The following is a 14,280-nucleotide window of genomic DNA, read 5'->3' on the forward strand; positions in this document are numbered from 1 at the left end:
TTCCATCTCAACCGTGGTATACCGGTGCTCTTAGAGAGCTTAAATTGGGCTGCAAAAAATTGGAACGTCGTTGGCATCTGGAGTATTCTCCATTAGCCCAAATTGACCTGCGTAGAGCTCAGAGCGAATATTATGCAGCTATTAAGTTGGCGAAGAGTAGTTTCTATGCAGAACGGATTGCCAAAGCCAAAAACAATAGTAGAGAGATTTTTTCTATGTTAGAAGCTTTTTGGCACCTTGCGCCGAGCAAGCGGCTCTACCCGTCTCATTGCAATGGTGTGAGGAGCTATTCTCCTTCTTTATTGAAAAGACACAATCTATCCAAGATAGTTTGGTGAAGAGTGTTCGGGAGCCGAGTGTCCCCTTCCCTCTGTCTCTCACTACTCTGCCCTCTGTGCCTCTTTCATTCACTGGATTTTCTCCTATAGTTGGGTCAGATATATTGGCTATCCTTAAAACCCTTAAATCGGGCTCCCCGACAGATCCATGTCCAGCCAGAGTTCTGGCTGGAGTTGCGGAGGTCGTTTATCCAGAAGTAACCACGATCATTAATCTATCTTTACATAGGATTTGGAAGCAGGCAAAACCCTCGTTAGATCCGCTGAAACCTGCTAATTATTGCCCCATCTCTCTCCTTCCAGCTCTGACCAAGGTCTGCGAAAAGGTGGTTTTTCGTCAGCGTGATACCTTCATTGAAGCATCTGGGGACCTTCATCCGGTGCAGTCTGGATATAGGAAATCTTACAGCACCGAGACTGCACTAGTGGAAATGGCAGAGGCAATCAGGGAATGCCTGGATGCAGGCGGCAGGGCGACCTTGATTTTTCTTGACCTCTCTGCCGCGTTCGATACGGTGCCCCACCAACTCCTTCTCACTCGTCTCTCGAATATTGGTATTGCTGGCCCTGCCTGGGATTGGCTGAAATCTTTTCTGGAAGAACGTTCTCAGCAGGTCTGGTTACCACCTTTTTCTTCGGCCGCCAGGAAAGTGTCCACGGGAGTCCCTCATGGTTCTACCCTGAGCCCTTTGCTCTTTAATATCTATTTGACACCCCTAATTTTTCTGGCAGAGGACCTGGGGGCAAAAATAATTGCTTATGCCGATGATACCCAGCTCCTATTCACCTGGAAGGACTACGACCAGTCGACAACTTCGGTTCAGATCTGTCTCTCGTCTGTATTTCAGTGGCTTGCCTGTGCCCAACTGAAGTGCAACAAGGATAAGTCGGAGGTCCTTCTGTATGGCTCATTTCCACCTGCCTTCAGAGAAATCTTGTGGCCGCCAGACTTTCCTCGACCTAATTCAGAGGGCGTGTCTGCAAAGAATTTGGGGATCTGGTTTGGTGAAGACCTTCGGTTTTCAGTGCAAATTAAGAAACTCACCGGAGTCTGTTTCGGCACCCTCAAGTCACTTAGAAGGTTCTTCCCCCTGCTTCCCAGTCCGGCAAAAGAAATGGTTGCCCGCGCACTCATCTTTTCTTGCATTGATTATGCTAATGCGCTCTACAATGGTATCCCGGGATATTTGCTGAGAAAACTGCAGGCCATACAGAATGCCGTGGCTAGACTTCTGTTTAACATCTCTGGAAGATCTAGCATTAGACAGCATCTACAAGACCTGCACTGGCTTCCTGTGGCCCAGAGAGTGCAATTTAAAGCTCTCACGTTGGCCCAAAGAGCCCTGCATGGTCTGGGGCCAATGTACATTAGGAAGTGGTTTGTCTTCTATGTCCCCAGCAGATCTTGGCGCTCAGCTGCCCAACGTCTGATGATTATCCCTCGATTTCGTAGGTCACGGCTGGGAGGTCAGTCTGTTTCTGTTAAAGTGGATATGGCTTGGAACTCTCTACCATTGGAACTGTGACATACTCAGGATTTTAGACTTTTTAAGAAACAACTTAAAACTTTTCTCTTCAACTAGTTGATTCATACTTCCCGCTCCATGGGGCTTTGGTAACTGTACGCGCCAGGACACTCTCGAGTATTCGAGCGCGGTATAAAACCCCCTATAACATATAACATAACAGCTGAATTTCACAGGTTTTGTACAAGTGAAATGTAAGCCTAACTATAACATTCCTGTAACCTGTGTTTTTTTGTGTGAATTTTCTAAGGTTTTTTAAATGCTAATTACTAACTATAACGCCCCTGAAACTGGTTTTTTATATATAATCATTTACCTTCAGTAGAAGGGGGGGGTTAGGCTAATCTGACTTATGCCATGACAAGTCTTTTTATGATATATGGTTTTATTTCCATGCTAATTATATTTTTGGCATGCATTTGTTTTCTAATTGTGACCCAAATACTGCATCTTAGAGCAGGATACTTTAAATAAATATTAGAAAATGTATTATCTTAATGTGAAGAAGTACAAGTGAGAGAGAAAAGGGGTGTGTCCTGTTACCATGATCCCTGAGAGGGTCGAGAGTGTTGTGTTCTGGGGTGCTAACTATAGCTAGCCGGGCTCAAGCTCATAGATACTGAGGTGGTATGGTTACTCAATCCCTACACGTTGATGTTCTATAACCCCAACCATAGTTATGTTCCTGAGCAGAATCCCTGCAATAGTACCCAATATCTCAGATAAACCAACCAATTGAACTTGGACAGTGACTGTGTCTCTACTACTAAACTAAATGGGCGTTTTACTTATTTACACATTAAACCCAATAGAAAATGTTTTTGTAGTGGTACACAATTGTACTGACCTCCGGGTCTCAGACCCACGAAGGCCCGTCATTCATGCCATAGTGAGCTCACAACTGTGTCAAAATCATACTTATTCATGATCTGTGTGATTGTAATTCCATAGAGCCCATATTAGATCCCTATGCCTGATTGACCTTCTCTTTTTCTATAAAGAAATTATGAGGCTCAACAGCATTTATTGTCTTTGTTGCATAAATGTTAAAGCCCTGGGGAGGTGGCTGCCCCCAGGGCTGCGAACTGGTGTGGGGGGTCTAAGAGGCCCCCTGAATTATTATCTGCAAAGCCCTGTGGAGGTGGCTGTCCCCAGGGCTTGGAGGGTGTCCAAGAGACCACCTCCATTAATTAAAGAAATAAGCCCAAGGGAAGTGGTGGCCCCCGGGGTGCGGGGGCTACCATGGGGTAACCTACCTCATAAATGATAACAAAAACCCAGGTACTGTGGTGGTCCCCGGGGTTTAATTTACCCCGAGGAGGGGGGCCACTATGCTCCCCTGCCCTTTATTTTTACCATGCCCCTGGGATTTGGCGAACCCGGGGGCTTTAGAAAAAGACGTGCAGGGGCCCACATGTCTTTTTAAAAAAACCTTAGCTGCAGAATCAAGGATCCACCCACAAGTCAGCTGCAAAAATGAAAATGAAAAAAAAGCTTTAAAAGCCCAGCGTGGTTACTGTGGGACCCCCACCATATCTGGGAGGGGGGTCCAGGGTATTATTACCCATCCCCTTTTCTTTATTTTTTAGTTTTTTTCTGGGACCATTCTTTCTGAACAGAACACCTCCAATCAACCTTATGATTTAACAATCAATCTGTCTCAATCGTCAACTATCAGTTTAACCATTGTTTTACAGTAGATTGGTCTTCCTATATTCTATTCTTCTCCATTTATCATTGTTATCTACAAGATTAAAATATAATTAAGTACCTGGAAAACACTAGTTTACTACAACACTTTGGCTTTTTCTCATTTTCAGAGTATGGTACGCCACCATTTTAATGGTGGACCTAGAAACGGCTTCAATAGCTAATTATTAAGTTCCTGGAGCACCAGTACTCTACAAGCATGGGTATATGAAATGCAGTGAAATGAGGAATTTATAAAGCGTGACACAACCCGGAGGTATCTAGGCGCTGGATACACCAGAAGACAGTTATTTCCAGAACATTTTCATTAGTACAGCCAGGTCTTTAACCACTTCCTAAATTGAAGCAGGTTATGTTTGTTTTTCAAGCAAGTGGGCAAGGAGTTTAAAGGTTTAGCAGTGGTATAGGAAAACTTTTGCCTCCCCATTTTACTTTTGAAATCTTGGGTATAGATAGGTTGCCACTGTTAGACGATCTTAGTGATCTGCCTGGGATGTAAGGTCTGAAGAGTTGCGACAGTTGTCGTGGGCCCTTGCCATGTGTGGCCTTAAATGCAATACACAAGAGCTTAAACTGGATGCACTTAATGATGGGCAGCCAATCTAGCTCTGTTTAGTGAGATAAGGTCAAAGCATTGGATTGAATGTTTATCCTTTCCCCGGTTCCATACAACTTGTCTAAGTAGGATTGGGGATTGGGTAAGAATTGGGGAGGACGAGGGGCACTAAGCTTTTGGAAGGAGAGGGTCATCAAGGGTTACTCTATTGCTCTATCGGGTAAAGCCCAACTCCCTGTCATGGTGCAGAGGTCTACCATAGTTACACTGTGGAATTGAGACAGTTACTCCTAGGCATTCTGCTGCACACCTACTTCACCATGAGTTCAAGCAAGCCTCCATTCACCACTGTGAGTAAGGGTACTAAGTATCAGTTTTCTTTAGTAACTCTTCAGATTTTCTTGGTGAGTAGAGCTCAACTTCTTCTGTGTGCAATCTCTATCATAGGCCCTACCTGAAGCACAGGTCTGACTCCCCCGCAACCATTATGGTTGAGCCATGTGTATGCCTGGTGCAGGGGGCTGTTGAGTAGAAGGTGACCATATGGTCAGATAGCAGAGAACCTCACTGCAAGAAATGAAGAAGGCCCGACTCCACCTGTTAACCTAAGTGAATGGTTTGTATTGCACTACTAGATGTCTGGCTTCTAGTTGGTCGGATTGTAGCCAGGCAAAAATAGAGTGCTGCCCTAGTAGAATTATACTGGGCAGTAACGTAAGACCTGTAGGGGGAGAAGAAGAAAAAAGTGGGGGAGTGGGAAATAACACAATGGTGATTAATTAAAAACCTGAAGAATGCAGGTGAAGTGTCTCTGTAATAACTGAGATCTAGTGTCACACTAAGAGGTGCTGTGTAAAAGAGCATGAGCTAGTAGTATCTAATGTGGAGGTAAAAGGGTACCTGGCTACAATCCAACCAACTAGGAGCCAAACATCTAGTAGTCCAATACAAACCATTCACTTAGGTCCTGATGATGTGCCAATTGACTCGTTAGGAGCAACAGAGGCACGAAACATTTTGACCCTTTCTACAGAGATAGCCCTCTAGGAACATTACTTCCACATGGGGCATCCTTACACTTTTTAATTAAGCTGGATCTACCTTGAACATTAAAGTAGTTTTGATTAGGACTGATCCTGACTTATTTTAACATCCACTATCCTTGCACTACCTTTGCCCTCTTACCCGCACAGACCTTACGGCTGCTTCACTAAAAGATCTCCGCCAAAGAGCCCCGTTCACGATGAGCCCGTCGGGCATTGCAGCGCCAGCCCGACGAGGAGCAAAGCCCAATGATGAAGCATGACATCCCACGGGGTGTGTGAGGGCATCACAAAGCAAGACCTGTCTTCCCCTAGGAACTGCAAACCCCTTGTAGCACACCATATGTCCTGCCCCAGCTGCAGGCCGCAAATCTATTTTGACTGCTGCGTGGACATCAATAAGGAGCCATAGTAGTTGAGTGATTTCTCAGGCCACCCCCACTGGCAGGCAACCTCAAAGCCCTTGGGCAATAACTATTAGGCTCTACAAGATGGCACATTTATTGTCTCTGGGGACCCCCTGCTCAGTTTGTGGTTGTGATGGTGCATCCCTGAAGGCCAAGCTTCACCCTCCCAAATGCAGATGGAGACATAATGTTGCTTCCCCGGCTGGCTAAAGCAATGCCAGAAGGAGTATAAGTTGTTGGTCAGTACGCCCCGGGAAAGGAAGCAGCTAAGAGAAACTGCTGATGTCCAGGGACCGCATTGGCTATGCCACCAGAACGAAGAATTCCTGTCTGTACATACACTGAAAGGTGGGGTTATGTTGTCAGACCACAAGAAAGAGGCCCAAGAGGCTATCTATCTCCCTTGTTCTGTCTTCAAGAATTGTGCGGCTGTAGCAGAGCAAAAGGGCATACACTGCTAAATCTATTAACTCCTTTATAGAGTTACTGTGGTGATCACAGGCTTTGAACGTCAGGGCATCCTTTAACTCTAAGTCTCTGGCAATAGCCTATTCTTTCACATATTGCATTGAGCAGCCGAGGAGGACATTCTTCAATGGGAACAGCAAACCTTTTTCACAGCTACAACAGAGGCCTAGAAATTCCAATGCTCTCCCCAACGTTCCACCATCCTCCTTTTTGCTATCTTGGTACGCTGATGCATATGCTATTTATCCATAATCATTTTTGAATACAGATTAACACTGATGTGTGGTCTTAGAAACAATGTGGAGTAGCCGTGCTATAGGGTATCCACAGCCACCGCCTAATCGGCTGCCTCTGCTTCAGGATGCACCCCAAGAACTCATAGTGCATGTTATTTCAGGTGCAATAGAGTCTGGCATACTATCAGGAGCTAAAGTAATCATTGGAATTATGACTTCAATTATTTATTTGGAAATTAAAATACGGGGAAGTTCGACCAATTCCTAGCCCTTATGAGTTAAATTTGTCCCTCTCTCTGCAGAAGTTCAAGATGCCATCTTTGGAACAGGTCTTCACCACCATCCAGACCAACGACTGGCTAATCTCAGAAGACCTGCAGGGTTCCAGTTTTCACTCATCTAATGGAGCTGCCTCTCCACTCTTCTGTTTCTTTCCTGATTTTAGAAAGGTCCAAAGTGCAATGACAGTGTCAATTGGGTGAACATTTCTTCATCATGAAACTCTGTAGGGTTTGACCTATTACTGCCTCTTGTGGTCATAATGAAATTTGGCTTGTCCGAAAACTATCCCAAAACATCTGCGGTAATTTCAAGATGATCCAGAACATCATCAAATAAAACACATTTGTATTTTTTTTAACAATCCTTGATACCGTCAATTTATGCAACAGTTTACAGACAGTAATATATAAATGCTAAAAGCTAATACAAAGATAACAATATTCATTAAAAGACCAAATACAATTGAATACGAAGTTAATTTCGCTTTCAGCTACCCAGCCCAACAACATGCAATAAAAACAGACCAAGTACAAAAGCAAACATTTGAAGATCATAAATGCATGATATGCCTCGAGCTATGTTTTCATTCATATGTTGTGGTCAGAGTGTGACCCAAGCCAGTGTTAGCATTGACATTAGCAGCTAAGACAAGAGTGACAGAGTGCTGTTTAAGTCACTGTGAGTTAGGAGCCATGTTATCCAGATTGTACCTTTTGCCATAGGTTACTCATAAATGGTATGTAGATTCAATGTTCAATTCCAGTTGAATTAAAATGAATACAGAAGTCTGTAAGTCATTGTGTTACTATGAACAACATAGAAAAGGTCAGAGAACACCCAGGATGTTCTGTCGTCCTGGTGGCACTAATTTTGCTTTCCCAACATTGGTTGTTGTGCCTACTCTTTCTCAAAAAAGTCATGTTGGTCTCAACACACAGGAGTGGCTTCATGTTCATGGAGCAAGGGGTGGTGCTGCATCCCCCCCTAGTTTTGCTCAGTTTGTGTGCATTTGTCATGCGGATTCAGCCTTCAGCCACTGTTCACTTTCCATAGAGAAGCTGTTTTTTTTGGTAGATGTCAAGAAGTACTCCACCAGAGCTCAATGCATGAGGAACAGAAGTTTTGTTTTTAGGTCTTAAAAAGGGAGCTCAACCTATCATGTGATTGACGGATGCCATCCTTATGTTTTCTTGTTATCTGGCTGAACCACCAAAGCAGGTAGACATCTGTAAAATGAATATTAGGGACTACCAAAATAGGTTTAGGAGTCATTCTCCACAAACAACAATGTTGTCAAACAGCACCCTATGAGTCTAATGCACTTGTTCAATTATGGGTGATAAGTTTGCCACTAAACGAAACCTGGTGCTAGACAGATTGATGCTCAGGCTGTTTGGGTCTATGGCATTATGTCAAATGAAGATTCTGTCATAAAAAACTTCTTTCTTGGTAGCCATAATCTCATCTAATATTATGTGCTTCAGAGACATATATTGTTTTACAAAAAGGCTTCAGACAGAGACCAACACCCTTCAAGTACTCAACAATGACATTCAGATCACTGATTGCAATGACCTCTCAGTAGCCATGAACAATTCGAGCAACAAGCACTGATCCACAGTTTAGAAACATGCATGTCTGACATGGTCCTGCAGTAGTCCACCACCTACCTACAACTAATAATAATATAATTCATCCAGTTGGAATTCTCAAAATCTCAGAAACTCCCCAGCTCCTACAGGTTCGATCAAGACTGTATCCTGTACCCCATCATTGGCAGCCTCTACATTGAAACCTTTGGAGCCTTACTCAATCACAGCAGCATCACGATCCATAAATCCAATGATGATATGCAACTTTTCCTGAAAATCTACAGTGTGAATGACATCGCACCTAAACAAATTCCCCAGCCACATTCATATTTGGCAGTCCCGTGCCTACCTAAAACTCAACCTGACCAAGTCAACTTACTGCTGTTCTCCAGCAGCAAAAAATAACCACTAAATAAATGAGGCATCTGAAAGAACTCTGACAGCTTCATTCTCCATCTGACAACCAACACAAAATCAATCGGGTTCTCCTTTGATGCTAAACTCTCTCCTATAATTAACACATTGCCGAGAAAACCAAGACAGATCGAAGAAAGGGAATCCTTTGTTCACTGAAACAAAAAACCCCAAACCTTAGTTTTCCTGGGTCTGGACAACGTACCCTTCCGCCATCCCTTTGAAAATGTCACCTAAAGTTTGTTTTCTTCTTGCAATTCTTTGTTTCAAGTCAGGTGACAACCTGCCTGCTGGTGTGGTATTGTTTATTTGAGGTGGTTTGTTACTTGGTCAGATATATCGGGCTATTAATTCTCATAGACTTATGGTTGATTCAATTGCTATTAAGGATGAACTGGCCAGGTGGTTAAGCCAGTGCAGTTCCTTTATCTTTGTAATGAGGTGGCTAACCATTAATATCCTATTAAAATACTTTGGAAATGAGCCATAAATTGCATTATAAGTTGACTGTAAGCATGGGAGGTAATACTGCACCTAGTTAATGTTGATATTATCATGCGCCTTATTTAATGGGAGTGCTATTACCTCCTTTATGCATGTCTTGCACTATCGAGTGAGAATAAATCAGGAATATTCCATATTTTCCCCAATTCTTAGCTTTAAAACAAGGATTTTGCCACAAACAAATTCTGCAAGGTTTTTCATGGGAAAATTGTCTTATACCTAATTGGCATATTCAATTTACTAGTAAGTCCTTAGTAAAGTGGTGCAATGTGTACCCAGGGCCTGTACATGAAATACTGCTAGTGGGCCTGCAGCACTGACTGTGCCACCCCCTTGAAAAGGTCTTTAAACATGTCTCAGGCCTGCCATTGCAGCCTGGGGGTGCAGTTTTAAAAGGAAACCTTAGTGCCAGGGCCAAACCTACCTTTTTAATTCATGTACGTCGCCCCTAGAGTACGCCATGGACAACCGAGAGGGCAGGGTGCAGTGTATTTAAAAAGTTGGACAATTACTTTTAAGTTCTATATGTCCTAGTAGCGAAAAACTCTTACATTTTTTTTCACTGTTGCAAGGCCTATCTCTCCCATTGGATATTATTGGAGTTTTTATATCGAACATTTTTATCTTTGCACTTGAACAGATAGCCGCATTTTATAAGAATTTTAGCTAGCACTGGGCACTTTACACTCCTGTGTGAAGGCTTATGTGTGTTGTTATAATTTAGGTTCCTTTTAGAATAGTTGCATCTTATGGATATCCAAGTTACTGCCGAGCGCTTTATACATTTACTGCTAACTTCAGGCTCTTACTAGAGTATTAATGCATCTCTATTGATATCTTTTAAGGCTCTCTCCAAGCATTTTTACATGTTCATGAGCATGTTTGTTATTGTAGTTACAATTCAAGATTTCCTTTTATCACATTTAATGCATCCCTTCAGGCATTCACAATGACCCATTTTAATGTACCTGTTTCTCTCTTGACCATTTATTGTAATGTTTTCTTTTTCTCTACATATATTGTAAAGATTCTAATTAATCACACAATAAATACTACTACTACTATTACTTAAAAAACATTGGAGTTACCTTATTACATTTAATAAGGCGTAATTATCAAATGGGAACAGGTAACCAGTTCATGTTTGGTGATGTTCTAATTGTAACGATGAATCCTCTCTTATGGCCAAGTCAGATTTTAAATTTCAATTTTGAAAATGCCCCTTTTAGAAAGTTAAAAAAAATGCGACCAGCTGGCGTGCACTCTAGTTAATCTATTACTCCAACTTAACTACATTTTCCACAAGTATTCTTGTTTGGTGTGCATTGCCTGTGGTGGTTCCACCCTGCCACCAACTCAACTAAGAAGTATAGACTAGAGCAATGTGCTCTAGACAGGATATGCACTCCCTAATACACTCATCCGTGAGTGTGCATTATCAATTCCTCGTAAAACTTAATAGCTTGACAGAATCAATGAACAAATACAAAGACAATGTTATACGCAATCAACATGCTTTTAGTGCTATAACAATGTGCTAACAATGAAACATGAATGATGTCCTTCTTCTTGCAGTGCTTCTTTTATTGGCACGTCTGTTGAAGATCCAATACAAAGTAAGTTTCAATATCAATATTCCAAAGGACGAATCAAAAACAAACAGAAACTGGTGGAATTCATTCCTCAATCCCAATGCATTTCGGGTGTATCCAACACCCTTCGTCAGGGGATATCTAACAAAATAAATCACATTTATTACTTGCAGCAAACTTCAAATGTTGAACTCCTGTAAAAAAAAAAGTAAGTAAAGTGGTAGGCCTCTTTAATCCAGGGGGGTTGAAGGCTACAGCGTAAGGGGACTAGAATAAACAGGTTGTTAGTGAGCCACATGGTTAAATTACTGTGACATAAGATGATATCTGAACTCACAGAGAACCGGAAAGAACTGAATCACCTGGTGCACAAAATGTGTGAGAAGAGTCAAAGGACGCTGTGCTCAAAACCATGCCGACTCGATATCTACCTAAAATTTCCAAATGTAGAACTGGGTATTATCCCAGAGCTATTGTCCAAAACGGAGCAGTGGAAACCTGAGAAACCAAAATACATGTGTGAAAATCTTTTGCCCTAAGCGGTGACCGCAAGACGCGAGCACCAAAATGCAGACAAGAGGTAAGTGATGAAGCGAAAAAATGATAGAAACTCACCGGGCGTCTAAAACGCCATAAGTTTCCAACTTTCTGTTCAATATTGAGAGCAATGGGGCACTGTAAGTAACTCAAATGACGTAATACGAGCTCAGACTCCGGTAAATCACTCGGAAGCTCCAAAAATACGAGTGAAGTTATTGAGGGAGTGGTATCTGGAAAATGAGTGCTTTAAGTCGTGAAAAAGCCTGTCTGCCTTCACAAGTTTTGTAATAATGTGCCACGGCATTAGGTTACTTACTTTAGCCGTCTATCGATGTCTGTTGCAATGTCACCCAAACGCCACCAGTGTAATCGCCCGATCAATGATACCGCGAAAAAGTGAACGCGACTGCAGCTGACAAATATGCGCTGCATGTCTGTGATGGAAACAGAAAGAGGACTCTAGATGATGTCTTACTAGAAAAATGTCGGCCATGTTGAAAGGGTGTGAGACTGCCGAATGCTAAAAAAAAGTGCTTGAAATCTTAAAATGTGAATCAGAATATACTGAAGGATGTTGGTAAAAAACAAAAACTTGAAACATAAGTGAAACTGAAATGACAAGGCACAATAACACTAAGTACGGATAACATAATTGATATCAATAATATGATTTCTCAATTAAACAAACAATCCATGACATTGACCTCATTTGTGCTGGATCCTGTAACCATGTCGTACTACTGACAGAATAGAGGAAATTACAGACAGTATACATGATAAAGACCCATAGCTAAGTAAAGCTATATGTGTAAAGGTTGGCTCTATTTACAATGTTTTTTCAACGATTGATGGTTACATGTGAATATCCACTGAGTGTAAAACAGGTATACATTGAATCTTGAAGGAATGATGCCTCAATGTTACATGTTAATAGCAGAATACATTAATAATGCATTACACTGTTTTCTGTTACTATTAAACAATTGATACTAATGCATAGAGATACAATTGGATGTATGACGTAACAACGCAAGTCATTACAACGCGTGCAGTTACAACGCGGTCGTTACAACAACTGCGATGTTCCCACGCTATGCCATTACAACGCAAGTCTTTACATCGACTTGCGCTAGATGGCGTGCTAACATTAGAAAAGTGTAATTTACTATTCCAACTCCAGTCCACTTAACAGTAGGGAAGGTGTTGGGATAGTAAACTACACTATTTGTAATGTTAGCACGCCATCTAGCGCAAGTCGATGTAAAGACTTGCGTTGTAATGGCATAGCGTTGTAACATCGCATGCGTTGTAACGCATGCGATGTAATGGCTATGCGTGGTAAAAACCGCGTTGTAATGGCTGTTCCCCGATACAATTACCATATCACAACTGTAATACTTCGTCAAGCTGAGGGTTTTGAAGCCATTGAGTGGGCCCTGTTACAACAGGCTGATATACCTGCTAAAAAAGTTTTTATTCTTGAATTGCTACAGTTCTGTCTTTTTAACAGTTACTTCAAATGGAAGGATAGATTTTTTCTCCAAACCAATGGTACTTCCATGGGTTTTGTGGGGGCACCCAGTTACGCAAATATCTTTATGTTAAAGTTTGAGCAGGAGAATGTACTGAATGACACGTCATGGACTGATCATCTCATCATATACCGTCTGTATATTTTTTTTTTTTTTTTTTTTAAACTTATTTTTATTGCCATTTACATATTTCAGACATTGACCATCATACACAACCCTCAGATAGACATAGCAGAGTATACATCCAGTAGTGGGACAGAATGGCTGTGTATATCGCTTGTACATAAACAAGGAGCATAAACAGGGTATAGAGAGAGCATGATGTTTATATCCTGTTGTCCGGGTTCCAGATAAGGCATAGAAACTGGGGCGGAACACGGGCATAAACTAAGGAAGGGGTATGGAAGAATATATCCAGTTACATTAGCGATGGTATACAGCGTTGTTTGGGCAGGACACCTCTGCGACTCGTGTGTACTTATCCTAGTGGGTGCGGCCGAGGGCTGCGACCGCATTCCAGGCGCCAGGGCTTGCGATGGGCTTGTGTGGGTGGGGTTCCGAGAGATCAGTTGGGTAGGGCCTGTGACTGTGTGCGTGGGGCTGACGACGTAGGGGGGCTGCCACTCGGGTCAGCGCCCGGGGAAAGCTGTCGAAATTGATACAATAGCATGGCCCATTCCATCGATATAGGGTGCTTGCGGGTCCCCTTTACCTCCTCCTCCCGTAATGTCTCCTCCTCAGCCGCCGCCCACTTGTGGGTAGCTCCCACCCACGCCGCCAACGGTGGACCAGTGGGAGAACGCCAATGCATAGCGATGCTGCGCTTAGCTAAGAGTACCGCTAGGGAGAGGAAACGAGTCTGCACCCTGTGCTGTTTACCTGTGCGAAAGATGCCTATGGCGCTAGCCTCCCAAGTGTTCATACAAGTTAGCCCCGTGAGAGTACCCAGAGCAGTGTGAATGTGGTGCCAGAAAATTTTTATGATGGGGCAGCTCCAGAACATGTGTCGGAAGTCTGCATTCCGCGCTTGACATCTGGGGCACAGGAACTGAGTGTCAGGATAGAATCGCTGGAGGCGTGCGGGGGTTAGATAGGCCCTGTGTAGGATGTGATATTGAATGTTTTTAAAGCGTGCGTTCCTAGAGACCTTCTTAGGGTATTTCAGAGCTTTCCCCCATTCCCCGTCATGGAGTGCCCGCCCAATTTCAGTCTCCCAGGTGGCTCGTAGGGAATCTAGTGGCTTGCTAACCAGTTCCCGTATGGCCTTATAAAGCCATGTAGTGAGATGGCGCCCAGCTCCCATGTGTAGGATCGTGTGGACAACGGGGTGCGTGTGTGGTTCCCCTTTACTTAGGTCTTGATATGGTCGGTAGCTATCTAGGAGTTGGCGGTGCAGCAGAAATTGTCCCGGGGGGAGATCGTACTCCTCCATCAGGCTATGGAATGGTCTTAGTCGCCCATCCTCGAAAAAGGACTCCACCTCCGTTATGCCGCACGACGTCCACATGCGGAGCGCATTATTTGTGTAGTAGCGTTCCTG

The sequence above is a fragment of the Triturus cristatus genome, chromosome 7 (assembly GCF_964204655.1).
Source record: "Triturus cristatus chromosome 7, aTriCri1.1, whole genome shotgun sequence".
Lineage (NCBI taxonomy): Eukaryota > Metazoa > Chordata > Amphibia > Caudata > Salamandridae > Triturus > Triturus cristatus.